The sequence below is a fragment of the Ochotona princeps genome, chromosome 10 (assembly GCF_030435755.1).
Source record: "Ochotona princeps isolate mOchPri1 chromosome 10, mOchPri1.hap1, whole genome shotgun sequence".
NCBI lineage: Eukaryota > Metazoa > Chordata > Mammalia > Lagomorpha > Ochotonidae > Ochotona > Ochotona princeps.
This window is the reverse complement of record NC_080841.1, coordinates 73,170,399-73,193,095: the sequence shown is the minus strand read 5'-3', so window position 1 is coordinate 73,193,095 and position 22,697 is coordinate 73,170,399. Positions and strand designations below refer to the sequence as shown.

At 48.1% G+C, this 22,697-nt stretch overlaps 1 non-coding gene across 1 annotated transcript; it reads right to left on the bottom strand.

The window, feature by feature from the left end:
• Window positions 1–21,344: 21,344 nt before the first annotated feature.
• On the bottom strand, window positions 21,345–21,454 carry LOC118759178 (small nucleolar RNA SNORA41). Its single transcript, XR_004996023.1, has one exon. It is a non-coding gene; the product is annotated as a small nucleolar RNA SNORA41 (small nucleolar RNA).
• Window positions 21,455–22,697: the final 1,243 nt, after the last annotated feature.

Below are 22,697 nucleotides of genomic sequence, written 5' to 3'. Positions count from 1 at the left end.
CCTCACCCCGTTGTATGGACAGTCAATTACCTCTCTAATGTTTCATAGCATTCTCCTGAGGGTGTTGTTGCTGTTTTTCTGCTAATGGGAAGTGATTCCTGTAACTAGTATGACACCTCAAATTGATCAATCATGTTATGATAAAAACTCTTTAGCGACGTAAGGCTATGACACACAGCTAAAAGTATACAATAGTACAATTGAGCCCACAATGTCTCCAAACATCCTGTTATGTGCCCACTTTTGTCCTGGAATTTGCCCTAGTATAAGTAATGTTTTCCTTAAGAAATGGCTTGATAATATCTTGCAACTGATGGCAATAATGGAGGTACAAAGAGTTTGTTTACCATGAGCCTCGAACTGTTACAACACATGATGACGTATTCTAGTTTCTCACCATAGAAAGCAAAAGTATATGCGGCATCTTCTAAAGGGAAACAATGTGAACCCCCTCAAAGTGGTTTAAAATCTCTATCTTATATTGGCACTTATGTTTAGGGAAAGAAATCGGTTTATAAAAACCTTTGTCTTATATTGGCACTTATATTAAGGGAAAGAAAACAGTTTATATAGATAAAAGGAAGTTTTTTGTAAAGGCCCTCTGTAGATTGGCTGAGCTGCCTTGATCCCTTTCACTGCCCTTTAACAAAAGAACAAAAAACAATTGAATCAGCACTAGGTGAAGGTGACAGTAATTAATGCATGACTTGATTATAAGATTTAGCAAAGAACCTATGCTATATGCTTTTATAAGATCCTTTCATTTACCATCTTTTAATTCAATAATCTTTTAATAATATTTTAATCAATCTTAGTTTGTGTTTAATAGAAATTGATTTTGAGTATAAGACTAATTTTGAGTATAAGTAAACTACTTCTCACTATGTAACTGCATGTGCTGCCAACCGTGGAATTCCTGGCTTTAGCCAGGTCACTGCAGATTTCAATAAGTAATGGTTTGCCAAAAATGTTTTCTTTAAAGTAAATAATATGTTTTAGGATTGTTTTTTGCATTTTTTAACCATGATGTAAAAATGAAACAATTGGATATTGTGCAAAAGTTTGTGATGATTTGTGTATAAATAAAGAAGGCAACTTTTCTGAGTTGTCCATTATGAGCATCAAGCCATAGCGGTCCATGTCTTATCTTTTCCTCTTACAGTCTCGCCGATCCACGCATCCTTTGCAAGCTCTCAGTCAGCTGGAGCTGGTCTCCGGCAGTCATTTATTGCAGCATTTATGGAGTCTAACACAACCTGCCAGCATACTTTCACCCATTCTAGAACCAGCATGCGCCTGCTGATAACAGCTTTGGGCTTGGTAAGAAGAGGTAAATGAGAGCAGGCAAGGGGAGCTGGCTGTTTGCAGAATACAGCAGAGGGCTTGTGCACCTCCTAAACGCAACAGTTCATCACAGGCGTAGGTGTTGGGTCTAGTATGAACACACCCAGATCGCATACCCAGCCTGTCTCCATGTTCTGGCTCCAGCTTCCTGCTCATGCGCACCCTGGCAAGCAGCAGCAGATGGCTCAAGAACTTGGTTGCAGGCTCCCAGCTTCAGGCAAGCATTCCTGGAGCAGAGCAGTGTGGGCGATCTCAGTCTCCATCCGTCTCTTCTTGTCGCTATCTCTTCAGTATGCGGTGAATGAAGACGTCACTTCCAGGGAGCTGCCCCAGGAATGGGAGACGGTAGGTCTGACCAGGGCTGGGCCGAGAGACGAGGCTGCCAGGGCCCTCTCGTCCCTGCCGTGTCCCTCAGCAGAAGCAGACTGGCGGGCTTTTTCTGTAATGCTCTAACTTTCACTCTCTTTGACCATCACCTGCCAACCCTCATTGCCCAGTCTGCCTCCCCCAGCATACCCCACCTCCCTAGTTGGTGCTGAATTGAGATGCCACAAGTGTGCATTGGTGGGAGGAGACATCAAGAAGTTCTTGGAAAAGGTGTTATAAAAAAAAAAATCTAGGCATGGATTTCAAAATTGTTTTGGCATCAGAATAAATGTTGTTAGATCTGCCGACCACCCGAAAAAGAAAATACCAGCCAAGTAAAAACAGTGGAGGAATAAACAGGAAAGGAGAAGACCACAAGTGGGAAGGACAAAGCAGAGACAAAGGTTTTAAAATCCCTCTGACGGGCCCGGCGGCGTGGCCTAGCGGCTAAAGTCCTCGCCTTGAAAGCCCCGGGATCCCATATGGGTGCCGGTTCTAATCCCGGCAGCTCCACTTCCCATCCAGCTCCCTGCTTGTGGCCTGGGAAAGCAGTTGAGGACGGCCCAAGGCCTTGGGACCCTGCACCCGCGTGGAAGACCTGGAAGAGGTTCCAGGTTCCTGGCATCGGATTGGCGCGCACCGGCCCGTTGCGGCTCACTTGGGGAGTGTAACATCGGATGGAAGATCTTCCTCTCTGTCTCTCCTCCTCTCTGTATATCCGGCTTTCCAATAATAATAAAATCTTTAAAAAAAAAAAAAATCCCTCTGACATGACCCTGCTTGGGTCCTGATAGGACAGGGAATGTTGGCCTTTGTCCATCTTTGGCCTGTACGTGGCCTTGGCTGGCTTCGGGGCATGCCAAATCTCTGGCTGAGGTCACTGTGGTGTCCACCCACTTTCTGTAACCACGGTAACTATCAAATATATCTTAAATGTGGGGGACCTGGTGCGGTAGCCTAGTGGCTAAAGTCATCACCTTGCATGTACCAGGATCCCATCTGGATGCCGGATCCTACCCCAGCTACTCCACTTAACCTTCCAGCTCTCTGCTTGTGGCCTGGGAAAGCAGCCAAGGATGGCCCAAAGCCTTGGGACCCTGCACCTGTGTGGGAGACCTGGAAGAAGCTCCTGGCTCCTGGCTTTGGATCGGCTCAGCTCCGACCTTTGTGGCCACTTGTTGAGTGAACCAGTGGACAGAAGGTCTGTCTGCTTCTATCTTCTCCTTCTGTCTGTAAACTTGATCTTAGCCAAAAGGCCGGGAAGCGATAAACTTGACTTTTCAATAAAGAAAAATGAATCATATTTTTTTTTCTTTCTGTATTTAAAAACCAGAGAAATTCCAAATTCCAGCAATAGGCTGGGCTGGGCCAACCTGAAGCCGGGAGCTGGGAATTCCATCTGTATCCCTCATGTGGGTGGCTGGGACCCCTATATTTGAGCTGTGACTGCCACCACCCAGGGCTTGCAGTAGCTAAAGCTGGAATTGGACACTTAAACCCAGGCACTCTGATAACGGGATGTGCGCATCTGTGTCTAAACTGCTGTGCCAATGCGTTCACCCTCCACACTTACCTTTCAATTTCCTTTTCCTCCACAGTGGCTTGAAGTGATCTCCCATAGCAACAGCTTCCCATGAGGGCAGGCGCGACTGTGCGTCTGCCTGTGGCGCAGGGCTGAGGCTGCCCCAGGCGGCTCCTGCACTCATTTGCACTCATTTACACCTCTCGTGCCTTTGAACGGGCACAGCTGTCGGCAAGAAATCAAGCGGGAGTTTGCATGTGTGTGACTGCAAATGAACCCACAGATTTCGCCTGTGCCTGTGGGGTTTCACCATGGTTCTCCTCTCCGAGGGTGCCATTTTCAGGCATCCAAGGCCATGTTTATCTTAAAAGGTGGAAAATGAAAATGATTTTATTTTTGGCATTTCCCACTAGGCTCTGTGGTCAGTCAAGAGGCCCAGGGGGATCCTGAACGGGGGCCTGGGCGCTTTGAGTTTTATTGCTTGGCAGGTGGAGTTGGCAAGGCTAGAGCTCTGGGAGACTTGAAGATCTGGTTTGAGGTTTGTTCAGATGTCACTTCCGACACTTTGTGCACTGGGGCCTGGGGAGGCAGATGTGGGCCTGGAATAACAGATTTGGACCATGTGACTGTCACCTGACTTCCCACCACACTCGTCACTCCTTCCGATCCGCTGCATGCCTGGGTTGATGACTAGCTTCTCCATTTCCCATTCAGCTGTTGTGGGAATCTGGGCAGTGTACTGGAGATGAGAGATAGACAGACCCGGAGTCCCCAAGTACTGATTCACTCACCAGATGTCTGCGCCAGAGCCTGGAACTCCATCCGGGACCTGAGTGCTCCAGCCAACACCTGCTGCCTCCCAGGGTGTGCACCGTCAGGAAGCTGGATCAGAAGTGAAGGAGCCGGCTATTGAACTGGGCACTTCCAGGTGGTTTCTCACCTGCTGAGCCAGACACCTGCCCCTCTGTGACTCTTTCAAACCCTGGTGGAGCTGGGGGACAGGAAGAAAACAGCATGGAGGAAATGTTCAGGACCCTACTGGTCTGAACCACGGAGGGCTGCCTGAGCAGGCCAGGCAGGTTCACAGGGCTTCCCCTGGATCCTGTTCTGAGCAACCTGAAAGTGAGATCGGTCCAGGTGAAACTCCACCGCCAGGGGGCTGTGCCCCTCCTCAGCAGCCAGGCTTCAAACTCTAGGTGGGAGGCGGTGTCTGGTGCCCCCTCGCTGGATATGGGACGTGCAGCTGGTGACAGCAGAGGCAGGAAGGCGCATTGAGCAGGCGGCTGTCATTATTGCTGCGCTGGACATGAAGGATGACTCAGACAGGAAGGCCACACCCCCTGAGAGCTTAAAGCCAGCAGGGAAGGCACAGTAGCCACCTAGGGTCGGGGGAGGGGAAGGGGCGCCCATCAAGAGAGGAGAGGGGGACTGTAGACAAACAAGAAGGCAGGCAGGTGTGGGGCCTGGCAGAGAAGATGCAGCTGTGTTGTAGCGGAGAGCTCAGGCTCCTTCCTGACTTCAAGCTCCTGGTGGAAACTTAGAAGGCAATGGGTGACAGTTCAGGTCCTTGTGTCCCTGACACCCACCTAGGAGACTTGAGTGTGAAGTTTCCTGGCTTTTGGTTCTAGTGGCTCTGAGAAGTGTGGGCATTTGGAGAGCAAATAGTGGCTGGAGGATCTCTGTTTTGTTGCCTTCTCTAATTTAAATATGTAAATAAACAAGTGGGGCCCAGCCTCGTGGCCCAGCCTGGTAAGTCACTGCCTGCTCTACCTCTGATCCAGCCTCCCTGCGAATGCACCTTGGGTCCCTGCTACTCATGTGGGAGACACGGATAGAATTTCTGGCTCCTGGCTTCTGCCTGGCCCACGTCCAGCCCTTGTAGGCATTTGGGGAGTAAACTAGCAAACAGAAGGTCTCTCTCTGTAAGTGTACCTTTTAAACAAACAAGCCTTGAATTCAACCCTTTTACCCTGCCCCCACCCCTCCCCTCCCCACAAAAAAAACCCTGGAAATGAGAAGAGATCCAGAGTACTGGACATATGGGACAGGAGTACTCCCCTTGCTGCGTGGATGCCCGGGAGGACTGGGGTGCAGCCGCAGCAAGGGCTAGAGGAAGGTCGAGGGCTTCGGAGGGAGGGCAACTCCATCTGGGGGCTTCTGTCCTGTTTCCTGGCGTGGCTCGTATCTAGGTGGTTCTTACCGTTTCAATTCCTATTGGAGCTTGCACGTAGCTCCCATGTGTCTCCATAGCTTTCAGGGAATACACTTTTCACTGAATTTCATAAATCAAAGTCGACTCCAACTTCTCTCTCTGTTTCTCCCTCTCTCTGTAGCTTCCGAGTGCAGGACCCTTCAGCCAGGACTGTCTCCTGACCCCACCCCGCTCCACCTCTTAGACCCCAGCCCTGGATTGTTTTCGACCCTTTTGGTGCTACTAATTTATGGTTGTGAGGTGGATTGCAGCAGCAAAACCCTGTGCAAAGCAGAGCCTAGCTTGGAGACCTGCTGGCTGCCGGGGTGTGCCTGCTTTCAAGTTTAGAAAACAGGGCCTCATTGTGCCCCAGGGGGATGGTGCCAGCTTACTCCCACCAGGCATGCATGAGGTCTTCAGGAGTTCCCCAGCCTGGAATGGTCTTTTATGGAAATGTTCGCCATCTCAGTGAGTGGGTGGTGGCATTTTACTGTGATCTGAATTTTCTTCGTGACTAATGAGGGCATGCACCATTTCACAGCCCTCTGAATTTCTGCTTTTGCAAAAGCCAACACCCTGCCTATCTTTTCATTCAGTTATTTGTGCTTTTTTCTACTGGTTGTTAGTACTTTTTGGAAAACATTTTCTAAATATCACATGTGTTGCCTGTGAGCCCTGGCAGCCTGCTGCTGGCTTCTCTCATATGTAATACGGGGTGTCGTACACCAGCAGCTCCATTCTTTTAAAGATCTGTTTGAAAAACTGACACCAAGGGAAATAGATCTTTCCCCCACTGGCACACTCACCAAACGGCAGCAAAGACCAAGGCTGGTTTAGGCTGAGGCCAGGAGCCAGATTTCCCATGCAGAGGGCAGGAGCCCAAGGACTTGGGTCAGCTTGACCTGCTCTCCCAGTTGCATTAGCAGGCAGGTGGATTGAAATGGAGCAGCTGGGACTCAAATCAAGGAATTAGGGTATGATGCTAGCACTGCAGGTGATTGCTGCACCACAATGCTGGCCTCCATGAATCATTTTTTGTCAAGATTTATTTGTTTTTATTGGAAAGGCAGATTTACAGAGAGAAGGAGAAACAGAGAGAGAGAGAGAAAAAGAGATTTCACTCACTGGTTCACTGCCAAATGCTACAAATGCTGAGCTGATCCAAAGCTAGGAGTTTCTTCCGGGTCTCCCATGTGGGTGCAGGGTCCCAAGAATTTGCAGCATCCTCTGTTGATTTCCTAGGCCACAGGCAAGGAGGTGGAAGGCAAGTGGAGCAGCCGGGGCACAAACCAGTGCCCATAAGAGATTCCAGCAGTTGCAAGGCAAGGATTTAAACATGAGGCTATACCATTCCAGGCCCAGATTATTTTCATATAATATTAGACCTATCATTAGAAAATAGGGCATTTGAGGGTTTGTGGGGTTTTTTTTTTTTTCAGGATTTATTTATTTTATTGGAAAGGTAAATCAGAATTATAGAAAGAAGGAGAGATGAAAAGATCTTCCATCCTCTGGTTCCACTCCCCAAGTGGCCTCAACAGCCAGAGCTGAGCCTATCCAAAGCCAGGAGCCAGGATCTTCTTCCAGGTCTCCCATGAAGGTGCAGGATCCCAAGGCTTTGGGCCATCCTTGATCGCTTTCCCAGGACACAAGCAGGGAGCTGGATCGAAAGAGGAGCTGCCAAGGCATGAACCTGTGCCTATATGGGATGTGGCGCTTGAAGGCAGAGGGTTCAGCCATTGTGCCATCATGCCAGCCCCTTTCTTAACATGGGGAAATGCTGCAGTCTTTCGGAAGCCTTCAGTACAAACACAAGACCAATGAGATGTTCTTCTCAGGTCTTTTCTAAAGCTTCACTGTTTTGCCCTTCACACTTGGGTCTGCAACACTCCTGGGGTCAGCTCTGAAACACGGTGAAGGGAGAACTCAAGCTCGGCCTCTACCCTGCGGCTGTGCAGGCACACTGAGGTCCAGCACCAGCCTTGTGACCCGTTCCTGGGTCTCCATTCTGTTCCTCTGTAGATGGCGCAATCCAAACAGCCCTGGCTTCATGCTGTGCAGCGTTATCACACATCTTAACACAGATGCCCAAGCCTGCCTGTTTGGAGAGTCTTGAAGATTGCTGGTCTTCCATGTTTCTGTTTTTTTTTTGTTGTTGTTGTTTAAGATTTATATATTTTTATTGGACAGTCAGATTTACAGAGAGGAGGAAAGACAGAGAGGTGGGTGGGAAACGGGGGGGACGCTGCTGGGATTCAAACTGGCGCCCCTATGAGATCCAGGCACATGCAAGGTGAGGATGTTAGCTGCTAGGCTACCATGCTGGGACCCCGTGTTTCTGTTTTAATTGTACAACCTGACAGCTATAGGACCACCGTGACTGAACTCAGCGACACTAGGGGTCTTCCGGATATCGACTTCTACTTCAGGGGATTACCTATTCATGCATCTAGCTCTTTTTAGTTTTTTGTAGGAATCTCACTCACCTTTTGAAAGACTAGTAGGTAGTTTACATTTTTATGTTCTACATATCTTTTTCAAAGTAATTTTGCAGCCATTTGTGGCTCCACGGTTGTATTGTTTATAGATCCATTTGAGTATCTTATCTATGAATGTGTCTTCAAATAGCCAGCCCCTCCTTCCTTGCCCAGACATATGCCTATGATTTCCCAGTTGCTAAAAAATTCTCGCATAGACCAGGCACTCCTGGCCTGCTCCTGGCCTCAGGAAAAACCCTTCAACTCTCAGTCATTGGTTTACCTGAAAATGTACTAGGTCTGACTGTGGATTTCTTCACACTCCCTTTGGAAAATTTTTGGAAATTGCTTAGTCAAAACCTCTCCAGTGTTTCTTCCGCTCCATTTTTTCCTTTATTTATGGGACTCCAATTAAACAAATATTTAGATCAGCTAGAAGAGAGTCTCTGTGCCAGCACAGGGTTAGAGCTGCATCTGTGCTGTGCCGCTGGTGTGTGGCTGCAGAACATTACAAGTGTGGTTTGTGGAGAGTCAAAACGGAGGACTAGGGTAAGGACACGTTTAATTGGACAGAGAAACATTAACTAGTATGAAGCAGAGAGGGCACATTCCAGGAAATAGGAGAAGACAGAACAACAGATGGGTACCTGGAGACTGACAGACACGGGAAAGCAGCAAAAACAGTGGGGTGGTGTTGCAGTGACTGATACCCAAGCAGCATTCAGCAAATGGCAATCTGAACTCCACCAGCAGCCGGAACTCCACCAGCAACAAGGTAGGAAGAGACTTTCAGTAAGCTTGGGAGGTGAACCCAGACAAAGAACACCCGGTCCCACTGGTCTGTTTGATTTGACCAGGAGCAGAGACAGAGCAGCAGATCCCAGATGGGCAGTGCAGGAACAGGGTGGATTTCACAGCCCAGCAGGCACCCCTAGAGTTGAATCGGGTGCCATTTTGTTTAAGGAGGCAAGGGTTAGGGAAAGAAGTGAGCATACACTGAGCTCGGAGTAAACTCATTTCTGAGTCAGTGAACTGCAACATGACATCCTATAGGTTCCACCCAAGACAGGTCTGGGTAGCCCTCAGACCTGACAGCCAGCAGACCAAGAATTCTAGTAGTGGCACGTTAGACACCATTTTGTACAGTGTGGCAAAAGTTTTAAGACTGCAGGGACAACAGTGAGCTGTGCGTGTGCTGAGCTCAGTAGAACTCCCAGAGCTCAGTGCATTGCACTGGTCCCACAGGAAAATAATACCAACAATGGCACCACATGGGTCAAAATAGGTCCGTATGGCCCTCAGACCTAATGGCCAAAAGGTCCCAGCAAGATCACCAACAACAACCTAGCTATATAGGACTTCTGGTGTCTCCCTTATCCTGGGAGCTGCTCCAACCGGAAGTGGGAGAAAGGTGGTAGAGACAACAGTGCAGCCTCAGCATGATATCACAGGAGGTGGAGACTGGTGAGCCAGGAGCTGGAGCTGTGGAGACCACAGTGGAAATCTAACACAAGAACCCAGACCTGGAACTCGCTGGAGGTTGTGGCACAAATGGCTGCAAGCAAAAAGTTGTATACCAACTGCAATACTGTAAATTTGAACTGTAGATCTGTGGGTGACACAGCTTAGAAACCTGCCCCAAGGAGAAGACTCTGCTAACCAGAAGTACAATGACCAAGAGCAAAAAAAGAGACAAAGGCACAATGAATATTACTGAAGACTCCCCTGCAAAGGAGCAAAACCCTATGCTCAGCTCAGAGTTAACTGAGGAAGACATTGAGAAAATTGGAGATACAGAATTCAGTAGCATGTTATTTAACTTCACGGTGTTGTTAATTTTTTCTTCCTGTTGTTAATTTTGTTTTGTGACTTTTCATTTAAGTGGATTTATAGAACCTGTGTAATGGAGACTCTCATATCTAGTAGCATGTTATTTAACTTCATGGCATTGTAAATTTCTATTTTGCTTCCTATTATTGATTTTGTATTGTGGATTTTCATGTAAGGGGGTGTATAGTAACTGTGTAATGGAGACTGTCATATCCAGATGTGAGGATACAATGCATCTCTACTTCCAGACTAAAGATGGACTCCCAATGAAACTGTTTACTATATCTTGACAATAGGATGCTGGACTCTCTGCAATTGTCCATGACCACAATAATGAACATATGATTATGTAGGAAGAACTATAATGATAATATAGGGGAACTTGGAGGTACGGGAGGACGGGAAACTGGGGAGGGGTTAAGGGAAATCCCAGGGGCCTATGGAACTGTATCATAAAATGATATTAATAGGGCCTGGCATGATAGCGTGATGGTTAAAGTCCTCGCCTTGAACGCACCAGGATCCCATATGGGCTCCGGTTCTAATCCCGGCAGCTCCACTTCCCATCCAGCTCTCTGCCTTAGCCTGGGAAAACAGTAGAGGATGGCCCAAAGCCTTGGGACCTTGTACCCACATGGGAGACCCGGAAGAAGCTCCTGGCTCCTGGCTTCGGTTTGGCTCAGCTCCAGCCATTGCAGCCACTTGGGGAGTCAATCATTGGACGGAAGATATTTCTGTTTCTCCCCCTCTCTGTATATTTGCCTTTCCAATAAAAATAAATAAAATCTTAAAAAAGATATTAATAATAATAAAAATAAATAAAAGATTTTTTAAAAGTGTGGTGTGTGTACCCACTGCAGCAGCCTAGTGGCTAAAGTCCTCACCTTGCATGTGCCTGGATCCTATATAGGCAATAATTCATGTCTCAGCTGCTCCACTTCCCTTTCTGCTCCCTGCTTGTGGCCTGGGAAAGCAGTCAAGGACGGCCCAAAGCCTTGGGACCTGCACCTGCCTGAGAGATCCAAAGGAAGCTCCTGGCTCCTGGCTTTGGATAGGTGCAGCTCTGGTCATTGTGGCCACTTGGGGAGTGAACTAGTGGACAGAAGATCACAGTCTCTCCTTCTCTCTGCAAACCAATGTTTCCGCAGCAATAAATAAATTTTTTAAACATTATCTTTTTATCTTTTACCTCTGAGCATCACAGACCTAGTTCCTTTACAGCTGGTATCTAGGAACTGCAGTATCTGTGAGTCGATTCTTGGTATCTACTGTTTGTGGCACTGACAATCAAACTAAGTTCCTGGCTCGAGAGACTTGTGCATGGCCCCTGGACCATGGGAATACTTCAGAGCATCGTGTCCTCCCAGGGGATGCACTACTACCATCATCTTTCATGGAGCTGAGCTGCCTGTTTCTTCCCGTCCCAGACCATGAACTTACTGAAGGTGAGAGCTGTTTCCTAGTTACTCTGACATCCTTGGTGTGTAGCATGGAGCCCTTGCACATGGGAGATATCTGGTAGCTGTCACATAAGTGATAGAAAGGTTAATAAAATCTTTATCCTGATTTCTTAAATTGATGGCATTTCCTCTCCAGAGCTGATCTTATCTGTGAGAGCAAGAGTTCAGTCTGTTCACCAAGGGCCGAGTCTTTGGCACGGAGTCTCTGAAGCCTGCTCGGGCTTGTCGTGGATTCTTGTCTTTCTCGCTCTTTCTCTACTTCGCAAGGAGCTGTTCCTTCCAGGTACGCATGTTTCAACAAGTCAGGAAGCGAGCGATTAACATTAACCTGGCGGCAGAAAGAAGTCAGCCTGAGATCATAGCATGGAATTTTTTTTTCTCTTGCATGAGAGAGAGAGAGAGAGAAAGAGAGAGAGAGAGAGAGAGATTGTGAGTGAGTTTTCATCTACTGGCTCATTCCCTAATCGCCCTGAAACAGTTAAGGTTGGGCCAGGCCAAAGCTAGGAGCCTGGAACTCCACCCACATCCCCGTGTGAGTGGCAGGGACTCAAGTCCCTGAACCTTCATCTTGCCTCTCAGGTCTGTAGCAGCAGGCTCTGGAGCCAGGCACGAGCGCAGGGGTTCAAGCGTTGGCACTCTGTTGTGGAATGTGGATGTTTTCACTGGCATCTTCACCACCAGGTCAAATGGTTGCCCCACAAAACAGGCTGCTTGAAATCCACCTAAGCAGATGACTTTAATATAGTATACATTTCTTTTTCCTTTCTTTTTCTTTCTTTCTTTCCTTCTTTCTTTCTTTCCTTCTTTCTTTCTTTCTTTCTTTCTTTCTTTCTTTCTTTCTTTCTTTCTTTCTTTCTTTCTTTCTTTCTTTCCTTCCTTCCTTCTTCTCTTTCTTTCTCTTTTCTCTCTCTCTTTTTAGAGTAAAAGTGAAGTTTTCTTTAAGGAAGAGAAAGAGAAGTTTCAAACAATATGTTATGAATTTCATATTTACTTGAGGGGCTGGTGTGATGGCTCAATTGACTAATCCTCCACATCCAAGTGCTGACATGCCGTATGGACACCAGTTCATGTCCCAGGTGCTCCACTTCCCATCCAGCCCCCTGCTTATGGTGGAGAATGGCCCAAAGCCTGGGGATCCTGCATCTACACGGGAGACCTGGAAGAAGCTCCTGAGTCCTGGCTTTGGATCAGCTCAGCTCCAACTGTTGAGGCCATATGAGGCGTGAACCAACAGACGGAAGATCTTTCTCTCGGTCTCTCCTTTTCTCTTTAAATCTGCCTTTGCAATTAAAATAAATAAATTTCTAAAAGATTTACTTATTTGAAAGGTGGAGTTATGAAAGTGAAAGCTCTTTTATTCACTGGTTCACTTCCCAAATGTCAAAACATCCAGGACCAGGCCAGGTCTAAGCCGGAAGCTTGGGACTCCATTTTGGTCTCTCACATGGTGACAGGGACACAAGCACTTGGTCCACCTGCTGCTGCTGTTTTTCACAGCGCTGGAAGAAGCACCCCCACTAGATGCCAGGACCATGGGTAGCAGCTTCACGCACTGTGCCACCACACTGGTACCTATGTGAGTTTAACTGGGCTTAAGGGAGAAGTAAGGGACTCACTCTTTAGGTGTGATCCGCTAACATTGAGCCAAAAGGCTCCTAGGGTGCTGTGGGATGGTGCAGCATCCACACGCCATATCAGAATGGCAGACTCAGCTGCTCTGCTTCCCATCTAACTTCCTGCTGATGCTCCTGAGGGGCAGCAGAGAATGGCTCAGGTGCTTGGGCTTCTGCCATCCACGTGGGAGAACCAGATGAGAGTTTCGGGACACTGGCTTTGGCCTGGCCCAGATCTGGCTATTGTTTGCCTTTTGGGGCGTGAGCCAACTGATGGAATAGTCTCCCTTCTTTTGTCTGTGTCTCTGTCAGGGAAACAGATGGCTCGCTCTAATCTCATCAAGATCTCATTATCCTGCTTGCTTCTGCTCTCCACCCCCAGGCTGCCTTCACACCTTTCAGATGATTCTGGAGTGTTCGACTAGAGCTGTGACCGGGGATGTGACCGTTGAAGGGTTCAGGAAGATAAAAGAGGAAGCCGCCACTGTCAGTGACTGATGAAGAGCAGGAGCCTCGCAGGTGCAGGATAGAACCTGACCAGATTCCTTGGCAGGGGCTTCCTTACAGCGCATGCCCCATCCCTCACACAGGAACCACGTCCCAGACTCCAGCAGCTTCCTCACAGTGTATGCCCTGCCCCGTAATGCAGCTGTGATGTCATGGACTCATGTGGCTTCGTCCCAGCTCTGGGCCTGCTCCATGCACAGGGCAGCCATGTCTCTGACCAGCTCTTCGCTCAGGGTGCTGAGGAGCTACAGGTCTTCCCCACCTGCTGACCTGTGTGGGATCAGAGGTGCCCCACACGGTGTCCAGGGAACAAGCAAGTCTCCCAGTTCACATGCATGGAACACAAGGCTTGGGTATAAGCGTCCAGCCCCAAGCACACTAACCAGCCATGGCTGCTGTGGTCGTGTGCTTGTACGGGAACTATATCTCTATGATGTCCAGAACAGAGCACAATGGACGTGGAGGCCTGGAAGTACGCCACTTGCTTCCTCTCAGACCTGGATGCGACATCCTTACCCTTTAACAGAGCCATTACTGCTTCACCATCCAGCAGGAAACTGCCTCATTGCTGCTTCTCCAGGAATCCTAGGAGGACTTGCAATTGGCCTCAGAACTTGCTGATTATGTCAGATTTTAATACCTGGGTCAGCTGTGAGCCAGAACAGACATTTGTGTGTGTGTTTTTAAAGATTTGTTTGTGTTTGTGTTGCAAAGTCAGATACACAGAGAGGAGGGGAGACAGGGAGGAAGATTTTCTGTCTGATGATTTACTCCCCAAGTGACTGCAATGGCTGGTGCTGTGCTGATCTAAACCTAGGAGCCAGGAAATTCTTCTAAGTCTCCCATGTGGGTAAAGGGTGTCAAGGCTTTGGGCCATCCTCCACTGCTTTCCCAGGCCACAAACAGGGAGCTGGATGGGAGTGGAATGGCCGGAATACAGACTAGTGCCCATATGAGATCCCTCAGCATCCAAGGTGAGGACTTGAGCTGCTAGCCTACTGTGCCAGATCCCACATAGTTGCTTCACTTCTCCAGCGGCCATTGCAGTCAAGGCTGACCCAGCGTGGAGGCAGGAGCTTGGCACTTCAACCAGAGCTTCCACAAAGGTGCTACGGTTCAAACACATGGGCTATCTTCTGTTGCTTTCTCATCAGTAGGGAGCTGGGTTGGAAGCGGAACAGGTGGAATTCAAACCAGTGACCTGGCGGGATGGTATGTCACAGGTAGTGGCTCACACACGCTGAGCCTCAGCACAGGCCCCTGGAGACAATGAACTCAAGCACAGTCAAAACAAGGTGTCTGGCAGTTGTAAGCTGAAACAACTTGTTTTTATTTCTCTTTAGCAGCACCTCTAATTCTGATGTCATCACACTTCTGCTGCCTCACCGCTCGGTATGATTTATGTTAAGCAAGTTTTGTTTCCACTAAAAACAGCTTTTTTCTTATCACATCTTATTTTTTTTCCCTCTGCAAGAAGACAAGCTGCTCAAACCACCACTTACGGAAGCAGAGGCATTCAGCGCATGTGAACGCTGTGCCAGGCGCAGCTCCGTAAGCTAGCTGGTACCTAAGAGGGCTGGTGGTCCCACAAACTCGCCATCTTTTTCCTGCCAGGTCAGCGTTTGGGCTAAGGAGAATGGCAACCTGGCACACAGTGAAGCAAGCAACAGCAGCCCAACGTCTCCACTGCCCGGGGCTGCCACCATTAGCACCACCTGCAGGTAGGTCACTGTAACTGCAGCTCAGCCTGAACAAGGTAGAAAAAAAAACATGGTCTTTCTCAGCTGGCTCTTAAAGCTAACTGCTTGCCAGGAGGGTACACGACTGGGCAGTGCTGTGGCCAGTGGCTTATCAGGACCCCGAAACAGGAGACGATCCTATAATTTCAGGCTTTGCTACCCGTGTCCTCAGTGCAGAGGAGCATCTAAAGCACATACACACCTCCTTTCTGGCTAATACTTACTTTTTTTTTTTTTTGAAGATTTGTTCATTTTATTACAGCCAGATATACACAGAGGAGGAGAGACAGAGAGGAAGATCTTCCGTCCAATGATTCACTCCCCAAGTGAGCCTCAACGGCCAGTGCTGCGCCGATCTGAAGCCGGGAACCAGGAACCTCTTCCGGGTCTCCCACGCGGGTGCAGTGTCCCAATGCATTGGGCCATCCTCGACTGCTTTCCCAGGCCACAAGCAGGGAGCTGGATGGGAAGTGGAGCTGCCGGGATTAGAACCGGCGCCCATATGGGATCCCGGGGCTTTCAAGGCGAGGACTTTAGCCGCTAGGCCACGCCGCCGGGCCCTTATATTTACTTTTAAATAAATATATACTTTATTGGAAAGGCAGATACAGGGAGAAGATATAGTAAGTGTTCACTCCCCAAGTGACCACAATGGCAGGAGCCGAGCTGATCCGAAGCCAGGAGCCAGAAGCTTCTTTCGGGTCTCCCATACGGGCACAGGGTCCCAAGGCTTTCGGCCATCCTCTGCTGCTTTTTCAGGCTCTGAGCAGGGAGCTGGATGGGAAGTGGAGCAGCTGGGACACAGACCGGTGCCCATACAGGATGCTGGCACACGCAAGGTGAAAATTTAACCACTGGGTGATCATGCTGGGTCCTAATAGAATGCCCAGGGTTGGGCCAGGCTGAAACAAGGAGCCAGAAACGTCATCCGGGTCTCCAACCACTTAAGCCATCTTGTGCTTCCATTAGCAGGGAGTCGGGTCAAAAGTACAGTGGCTGGAACTACTACCGGTGCCCACATGGGATGCCAGTGCTACAGGCGATGGTTTAACCAGCTGTCACAGCATCAACTCCCCCGCCCACACCCCCTTTCTTGCTGGTTACTCTCAGGGGCCATTCAGCCCAAGCTGAGGTTCAGAAGTGCTGCAGGCCTCAGCCAACCCCTGCCTGCTCTGCTGCTGTCGCCTACCTACAGCAGGTGGGAGGGACCCTGGCTCACGGAGAGCAGCAGACCCAGGCATTCTCCCCAACTGGCTGTTTTCCATGCCTAGTTCTGACCATGGAGTATTAGTTCCATCCCCTCCACTCTCTGGGATTGGCCAGCAGCATCCCAATTATTGCTCACCTTACGCCAAGGGGTCCTAAGTTCACATCTCTGTTGCACACGCAAATGCAGGCTCTTCATCATCCTTTCAAATGGGCAGGTGTTCTGAAAGCGTTCGCCAAACCGCATAAAGCAGATACACTACGAAGCATCATGAAGTGACTAATATTCCCACCACCAAACTCCAGCACCGTCACCTGCTCCTCCTCCAAGTGGAGCAGCTGGAACCCCGACTACTGCCAGCATGGCACAATGCCACAATGCCAGCCATATAGCAAGTTTTTTCAAAAACGGAATAGACATTTCAAGGCACTATGGCATAAACAAGGATGGTGTAGAAGGGGCTTCCTGAAATCCCAAAATTGAGATATAAAACTTTGTTTCTGGACATATGATCCATCAAGTTAAACACACTGGTAAGGAATACCAGCTATTCAGTCCATTCCTGAAAAACTGAGGGTCCTGGAGTCCAAACACGTCAGGGTGGTCTTTGTTTTACATAGTCAGGACGGGAATGATCTAGGGACAGGGAGAAGTGAGTGTGATCATTGTTTCTGCACATTTCTGGGGAGAAAAGGGCATAGGTCATACTCGGCCAATGCACAATAGTTGGAGCTGGGCCTGTTCAAAGCCAAGAGCTTCTTCTGTGTCTCCTACCTGGGTAGCAGAGCCCCAGGCCTGTGGGCCATTTTCCTTTTCTTTTCCAGGTGCATTCACAGGGAGACACATGAGAAGTGGAGCAGAATGGCATCCATATGGCAACGCTTAGCCTGGCATGCCACACGCCAGTCCCATTGCCACACTTTTTCGTTATGCAGCAGCAACCGGCCCGTTCTTCACCATGAATCTGATGTCTATTGTCGCTTCAAATCTAGCAGGATTCACATTGCTCTCATAAGCAACTTTCTCCAGCTCTTGTCTTTAACTTCTGTTTGAAGATCCCCTTATGGTTACATAGGGAGAGAACCAAGATGGTGGAACAAGGCAAAGACACATTTAAGCAGAATCAGCCAGGCTGAAGCAGAGAGGACCCATTCCAGGAAACAGGAAAGTGGTGCTGCAATGACCAGACAACCCAGCATTCGGCAAATGGTGATCTGAACTCCACCAGCAACCAGGTGGAAAGGGCAGTTCACCAGGGAGCTCAGGAGGTGAACCTAGGCAAAGAACTGTCCGTCCTGCTGATTTGGTTTGACCAAGAGCAGACACAGAGCAGCAGATCCCAAACAGGTGGTGCAGGAACAGGGTGGATTTCATAGCCCAGATCCCCACCAAAGCTGCATCAGCGCCATTTTGTGTCGGGGGGCAAAGGCTGTGGGATGGCACAGTGCCTGCACTAAGCTGGGAGTGAACTCAGTTCTGGCTCAGTGCATTGCACCAACATGGTATCCTAATGGTTCCATGCAAAATAGGTCCAGGTATCCCCCAGTACTAATGATCAGCAGCAGATCCAGAACTCCACCAATGGCACATCAGGCACCACTTTGTACAGTGCAGCAAAGGATTTGAGACTGGAGACAACAGGGAGCTGCATATTGCAGTGGTTCCACAGGGAGAATACCGGTTTTAGCATCCTATGAGTCAAAATAGGTCCAGGTGGCCTGCAGACCTAACAGCCAGCAGGATCAGCACCACCAAAAAACTAGTTATTTAGGACACCTGGTGTTTCCCTAATCCTGGGAACTGCTTGAACTGGAAGTGGGTGAAAGGTTGTAGACAATGGAGCAGCCATAGCAGTCACAGGAGGTGGAGAGTGGTGAGCCAGGAGACCATGGCGGAAGACCTGAAACTGGAGGGAGTGGTGCATGTGACTACAAAGAACTGGGTACAAAACACAATCAGTAAAATCAAACTGCAGACCTGTGGGTGGCAAACCTGCCCTAATGAGAATGTACTAATCACAAGTGCAGGGACCAAGAGCAAGTAGACAGAGGCAATGAATATTACTGAAGATTGCCCTGCAAAAGACTACCAACCTCAGAGTTACATGAGAGATACACATATAGGAATCTGAGAAATTTGTCACACAGGAAATAGCAACACTGAAATAAAATCAAGGCTGTTTATGAGAAATGAAGGACAAAATGGAGCAAATTAAAAGTTCAGTGTAAAGTCTCAATAATAGAATGAAGGAGGCAGAAGAAAATCTCAGAATTGGAAGATATTTCTTGCCACAATGGTGAAACAATCAAAAAGTTAGGAGAGGAACTGAGTCAAACTAAGACAAGTATTCGAGAATTAAGGGACGTTATTTTTTTTTTTTTTTAATGATGCTGACTTAGTTGAGCAGGATGGGAGAAGTGGGTGATCAGTTCCAGGTCTTACTGTATTGGGGAGGAGGGAGACAAGGGGAGAAGCCACACCCAGCCTCCCACCCGCCCCAGCACCCAGGGGGAATGGCCACCAATATTGATCCAGGGTCCTGATGCGGCATACGCTTTGAGGGTTCTGCCCAGATGCTTCAAATGTTGTCGTTCTCGCCAATCCAAGGATGAGGGAACACTTCCAATGTCTGTTGGCTGACATTAGTGCAGCTTAGAGTCTCCATTTGCCCAGATACTTGCTGTCATCTTGGGCTGGGTTAATTGTCCAATTTGTTCTGTTCTCCTGCCTCTGCTTTGGTTAACAGATGTCTTCTGCTTGCCCCCATGGATTACAGAAGTCCTCTATGTGCATCTGGGCCAGTCATCCACTATACTGTTTTTTCTACTGAGAACCAGTTCCCACAGGTAGGACAAAGGGCCTGGGCCAGGTGACCCAGACCCTGCTGGACACCCCGCCCCCAGGGCTCACAGACCTGACACCCATGGCGCAGGTAGGCCCAAGGACCTAAGGGACACTATTTAAAAAAAGCAATCTTTACCATGACTCATGATAATCAAGCTCTCTTAAGTTGAATATAAGGAAAATATCCTTAAATGCACACATGAAAAAAAAATCAATTGATATCTAGAATGGCAGACACACAGCAAACCTCTCACAGGAAACTCTATAGCCCGAAGGGAATGGAGAAACTTATTTCAGATTCTAAAAGGAAAAACTGTCTGCCCAGAATAACGTACCCAGCAAAGTTTTCTTTTGTCTTTGAAAAGAAGTGAAATTCCTCCACAGTAAAAATAATACACCTCTTCCACACCCAAAAGCAGAGGCAAATGTGAAGAACATCCCAGTAAAATAACAACAGAAGACTGAATCAAACAATTGACAACCTTTTGCTAAAAGGACAGAATGAAATTACCACCAATTCATATTAACCCTGAAAGCAAATGGCTTAAACAAATCAAACATCAGATTAGTACACTGTATCAAAATCTATTGCCTACAGGAGACACATCTCACCAACAAATATCACCAAACTGTATCTCATGGATTTTGATGTTTTTATTCTAATTTATGCAAGTTTTTTTCTCATATTTAATTCTTCACAGACTCACAGGTCATACAGTAGCATTATTTTCTTCAAGAAGGTTCTTGATTTTCCTTCGGTAACATTAGTCATTTGGTAGCAATGGCATTATAAATTTCTATTTTTCTTCTTATTGTTGATTTTATATTGTGCCTTTTAATGTAAGGGGGTGTATAGTAACTGTGTAATGGAGACTATCGTATCCAGATGTGAGGATGCAATGCAGTATATATCTCTACTTCCAGATCAAAGATGGACTCCCAATGAAACTGTTTACTGTATCTTGACAATAGGATGCTGGACTGTTTGTCATTGCCCATGCCCACAATGGACATATGATTCTGAAGAACTACAGTACTGCAATATAGATGATACCAGTGCGGTGGTGGTTGTGAACTCAGGGATGTGGTAAAGGAAATCCCAGAGCCTATGGAACCTTACCATAAAATAATAATAGAAAGATCCTACAGAGGAAGCTACAAGCAAAACACAAACAGGCATCACCTGTGCAGTCCTCAAAACGGGACACAGGCTGTCATCCAATGACAGTGGGGGCTTAACCACTGCTGCAGCTGTGTGCTTGGGATCTCCGCAGCGGCCGAGTGTAGCACCTGACCTCACCCGATCGGGGGCAAATCTGTGCGCCCTCTTTGTCACTCTGCCTTATAAATAAATATAACATAAAAGCATACAAACAATAAATAACACTATAATAAACCAATCAATCATGAACAAGAGAAAGCGCTTGCCAATCATATACCAGGGTAAGACTTAGCATTTATAAATACTTAAGAAAAAAGGAGTCTGGGCCTGGTGCAATAGCTCAGTTGGCCAATCCTACCCCTTCAAGCATACGGGCACTGGTTCGTGTCCTGGCTGCTCTACCTTCCATCTAGCTCCTTGTTCATGGCCTGGGATAGCAGCAGAGCATGGCTCAAAGGCTCAGGACCCTGCACCCACACGGGAGACCCAAAGAGGCTCTTGGCTTTGGATGGGCTCAATGCCTACAGTTGCAGCCACTTGGGGATTGAACCAATACATGCTGTCCCTGTCTTTCCTTCTCTTCAAAAAGAAAAAAAGGGCCCAGCGGTGTGGCCTAGCGGCTTAAGTCCTTGCCTTGAAAGCCCCAGGATCCCATATGGGCGCCGGTTCTAATCCCGGCAGCTCCACTTCCCAGCCTGTGGCCTGGGAAAGCAGTCGAGGACGGCCCAATGCATTGGGACCCTGCACCCACGTGGGAGACACGGAAGAGGTTCCAGGTTCCCAGCTTCGGATCGGCGTGCACCAGCCCGTTGCGGCTCACTTGGGGAGTGAATCATCGGACGGAAGATCTTCCTCTCTGTCTCTCCTCCTCTCTGTATATCTGGCTTTGTAATAAAAAAATAATAAAATCTTAAAAAAAAAAGAAAAAAAATGTGGAATTGGAAGACTTCATCAACATGCTAGTACAACAGAGGTCTGGTTGATGGCAAATGTGCAGTATCATACAGTTCGCCATTATGTCATCTCTAGAAAGGAGAAAACAAGAATCATGTAAGTCATCCTGAAGCCATTCGTTTCTAATCTCTTGTCTGTCGCACATATGCCCACTTTCACTTTTGCTAGCAGTTTCTTTTCCACAGTGGAATGCTCCAACTGTTCCCTAGAGAACAGCTGTAGCCCAGTAGCTGTGGAAGTGAGGTCATATTTACAAAGCACTTAGGAGACACGAAAAATTGAACAAATAACAGCCATTTTCTGGTAACATTAAGAGAAATGAAAATATAAAAGGGTGTATTAGATGACACTAAGTAGTTAGTGTCTATTTGTTAGGAATAATGGCATTTTAAAGCCTTATCTGTCAGAGACAGAAACTGCAGTACTGTAAATGAAGTGGTTTGCATGTAATATGGTTCAAAAATATTTCACCTTAGGGGCTGGCAATGTAGCACAATGGGTTTAGCACAATGGGTTTAGCAACACTGGCATCTCATTAGCACCGGTGAGAGACCTGGATGCTCCCTTCCCGCCTTCCTGTTTCTATAAACGAGAGATTTCTTCTCTCTGCTGGTCCATCCCCTAGATGGCTGCAAAAGCCAGGGCTAGGCCAACGTGAAAACATGAGCCAGGAGTTTTATTTGGGTCTCCCGCTAGGTGGTTGGGACCCAAACTGTTTGGGTATTTTATGCTGCTTTCCGCAGCCCATCAGCAGGGGGCTGCACTGGACATGAACTGGCATGCACATGGAACGCCTGTGTTGCCCACTGTGCCACAATGCCAACCTCTGCTGTGCTTCTGATTCCGCTCCCGGCTAAGGGACCTGGAGAAGCGGTGGAAGAGAGCCCCTGCCGCACGTGGGAGGCCCCAACTGCGGCCTTGGTTCAGCCTCGGTTGTCGGGGCCATCAGGGGAGTGAAACAGCATACAGAATCTCTGAATGTTCTTCTCACTCTGCTTTTTCCAATAAATAACATAAAACCCACAAAGGAAAATGTCCAGCTTAAAAAAATTACATTCTACAGGGGCAGGGGAGACAAAGAATAAATACAGTACTAAAGCAGAATGCTAGTACAACTGTTGATACTTAAATAAACAGTATATCTGTACCTATGTAACTCGGGCCTGGTTTCCTGGTTACAGATTCTGAGCCCACCTGGGACCTCCCAGTGTGGTCCAGCGTGAGGGGTGTCAGGCTGTGGTACTGCCACAGTAGTGGAATCCCACCCTCAGTACTGACAACACTCACCCCCAGGTCGCTGCTTCCGATGGAGCTGCGGAGCTGCGCCTTCTCGCGGTGGCTTCAGGTGGGAGGGAGGTGACCCCTGGGCCCAGAACGCCACTCACGCTGCACTGCTGGCTTGGCCGAGGCCCAAATGCTCACTGGGAGCGCTTGTTACACTCCCTCTGCATGAAAGAAGGCATTCTATTTTTTTATTTTTC